This window comes from Echinops telfairi, unplaced genomic scaffold (assembly GCF_000313985.2).
Source record: "Echinops telfairi isolate 266 unplaced genomic scaffold, ASM31398v2 ScPeMD7_7429;HRSCAF=8467, whole genome shotgun sequence".
Lineage (NCBI taxonomy): Eukaryota > Metazoa > Chordata > Mammalia > Afrosoricida > Tenrecidae > Echinops > Echinops telfairi.
The window spans coordinates 1,002,430-1,005,333 of record NW_022111329.1 but is presented as its reverse complement, the minus strand read 5'-3'; the positions used below and the strand labels follow the sequence as shown (position 1 = coordinate 1,005,333).

The 2,904-nt window shown below is 44.5% G+C and overlaps 1 pseudogene; it reads right to left on the bottom strand.

The window, feature by feature from the left end:
• Positions 1-152: 152 nt before the first annotated feature.
• Positions 153-2,904, bottom strand: part of LOC101657674 — a 6,312-nt pseudogene continuing 3,560 nt past the window's right edge.

Below are 2,904 nucleotides of genomic sequence, written 5' to 3'. Positions count from 1 at the left end.
CATTTGTACATCGTTTCTCAAAACATTTTCTCTCCATTTAAACCCCCGACATTAGGTCCTCATTTTTCCCCTCCCTCCCCGCTCCCCCCTCCCTACAGAGATTCTTTTAGGTATGACGGAGATTGATGAGGGTTTTTTTTATTATTATTATTTTATTTTGGTGAGGAGGGGCTTCCAAAATCATAAATTTTCATGTCTACCTGGAGCTGATCTGCTGTAAAACTGGTCCGAGCTCTTTTTGCTGGTTTTGGATTATTAGCATCTTGCTCTGTGAGGAGGGCACCTTCCACACTAATCCCATTACCATTTTCCACTTCTCTTTTTAAATTATCCAGCATCCAGTCATAATGAACTCTGCAGAGAACTTTCTCTACCACCAGAGCAAACTCCTCTCCTGTGGAAAGCTGCCTTTTACAGGAAAAACAGGCAAAGCACGCCAGGCGATGCACATTTCCTTTGGCCCTCCGGACCCAGTCAGTAGAATGGATGTGGCTCCCACATCAAAAGCAGCGAGTTCCATACCTTCTGAAATAATCAAGTTTGCAGAAAATGTCTTTGTCTTTAATGTAACAGCTGGTATGTCTTCCTAAGGAGGTTCTGCAGACACTACAGGAGAGACATCGAACATGCCAGCACAGGTTGTTCACCTTGAGAAGGTATTTGTCCACAATCTCCAGGCCGCAGCTGTTGCACACACACTTGCTAGGGGAGCGGGCAGCCGGAGCCCGAGGCCATGGCTGTGGCGACGGACGACAGGGACAGCGGGGTCGAGGAAGAGCTGGAGTCCTCGTCCCCCAGCCTCCATCCCCCTCCCTCCAGGCTCACCAGTCTGCGCCGCCGCCGACCCCTGACCCCCAAGACCCGGAGGGCCGCCTGGCTGGGCCCAGCCCGCCGCCAAGTTTGGTTCCTTTTCTTTTGTGTGTGGTTTTCTTGATACAGTATTCACATATCATACACTTCCATGGTTAAATCGCGTTTTCAATGATCAGTTCGAGTGCTTCCTCCCTCTGCCTGTATTCATTGTTTGCTTCCCAAAGCCCCTCACCCTCTCTATCTCCCACCCTCAACCTCTACATCCCCTATAAGCCCTTGCATCAATTATCTGAGTCTAAGCTGCTATCACTTCTGTGCTTCACAAACTGGGAAACCCAACAGAAGCAAGAAAAAACAAAATCAAAATGGTAAGCATAAAATAATAATATAAAGATAAAAATACAAACCCAAATAATGAGTCAGAAAGAAAAGGCCACCATCAATATTTTAAAAACTAGGGAAGAAATTTTTGTCATGGAACAAGCAAAAAATACTTGTGCCTAGAACAAATACAGGTTGGGTCAAGAGGGAAATCAACTGGTCAAGTACCAAGTTCAACCCAGCATAATCAAGTTTACAATGATCTGTATCTGACAGCAAAGCTGTTGGAGACCCATGTGTGTGGCTAGAGGGGATCTTGCTAGTGGCTTAATCTGACCAGATATGCTGCAGATGGGTTTGGCTATGCACTGTCCTGCATAGCCTTCTACAAATTGGATGTTCACAATTTAAGTTTAATATTTTTATCATATTTGGATTTTGTTATTGTCATTTTTGGATCACACAAGCTGGTGTGCTTCTTCCCTGTGGACTTAGTTGACTCCTTACTTAGATGGCTGCTTGTTTGAACACAAGCCTTTAAGACCTCAGACATTATTCCAAATGATAGCCGGGCAACATCTGCTTTCTTCATCACACTTTGCTGTAGCACCCTTATCTTTAGCGATCACTTCATGAAGGTCTGTATTGTGCAGGGCCATGTTATCAGAACTAACTGTTCTTGTATTGGGGCTCAAGTTAAGTGGGAGCCCAGAATCCATCTACTTGTCCATGGGATATGCACGACTCCGGTGTACTTTGGTGGCTGTATTATGACAAAATCAAAGCCCCATAAGACCAGCTACACTGATAGCAGCAACAAAGCAACCAGCAAACAATCAAACAAACAAAAATGAATAAAAGGCAGGAAAACAAAAATCCATAGAAACTAAGAAGTACAACATTGTCAGTCATCCCTGTGGGGTATAAGGCGATTACATTGACATCATCAATTTCTCCAATGACACAGCACTGCGGATGCTAAGAGTAGTCTACTCTTCCACCGTGAACTGCAACCCATGACAGTTCGATCTCCCATCCGATTGAGCTGTTTTCCCTAAGCATGGGAATTAGTGCCAGGGAGAAACTGTCTGGATCAGTTCTCCCAAGTGTAGATCACTGCCCAACAGATCACAACCCGTCATATCACTGCAAGGGGGGCATCGAGGTACTAAATATATGGAGATTCTGGGTCCCTCTCTATTGGACACAATAAGGATAATTTTAATGGATAGATTAGAAACACCTGAAATCACCAATCACCACACATTATTTCCTCCTCGTGTGTTGGAAGGAGCTCTGGTTGCAATGGTTAGGAGTTTGCTACTAACCGATAGATCCTCAGACTGATCCTCACCTGCTCCTCTGGAGAAAGATGCGAAAGCCTGCTGCCATGAAGATTACAGCTTTGGAAACTCGATGGACAATTTGCCTCCAACAGATTTAGGGTTGAGTTTTGTCTCTGCTACATCAACTGCTATGGGCTCAATTGTGTCCCTCTACAATATGTGATGGATTCCAACTCCTTTTGTTGTGGTGTAGTATTAAATAAAATAATAAAGATTGACGCTGATGGAGGGTGAGGGAACCAGCCCCCACCCGCTGCTTGAACTCACTTGTTCAGTAATACTACTTCTGGGTTCAGTAATGCACAATTGTACGGTTGAGATATATAAGTATTATATTAAAGTCATCGAGAGCATGAGAGATAATACAATAATACAGTCAGGCATGATACATAGCAACATTGCTCACCTCAGCCCAGCTGGGTGG